We start from the raw sequence: 259 nt of genomic DNA, 5'->3' as shown, positions 1-259 counted from the left end.
CAATTTGCTTTTTTCCTTTTCTTTCTGGGGGCAGAAACAGGCAGAGGTAACAGCTGTGGGAAGGAGTGAGAACCTTGGGATTGTTACCAGTAAAAACCAGGAAGATTTCGGGTTGCTTGAAGCCCTATCTTCCTTCCTTGCATTTTGGGGTGGGATTTTCCCATTTCTCCTCCTCCCAGGAGGAAAAGAAATCCTTTCTTCCCGCACACCCCAGCCCCTTCCCCGGTGCTGCCCGGGCCTCCCTCGCTCTGTGCCCGCA

The sequence above is a fragment of the Geospiza fortis genome, unplaced genomic scaffold (assembly GCF_000277835.1).
Source record: "Geospiza fortis unplaced genomic scaffold, GeoFor_1.0 scaffold96, whole genome shotgun sequence".
Taxonomy (NCBI): Eukaryota; Metazoa; Chordata; class Aves; order Passeriformes; family Thraupidae; genus Geospiza; species Geospiza fortis.
This window is presented reverse-complemented; position numbering follows the sequence as displayed.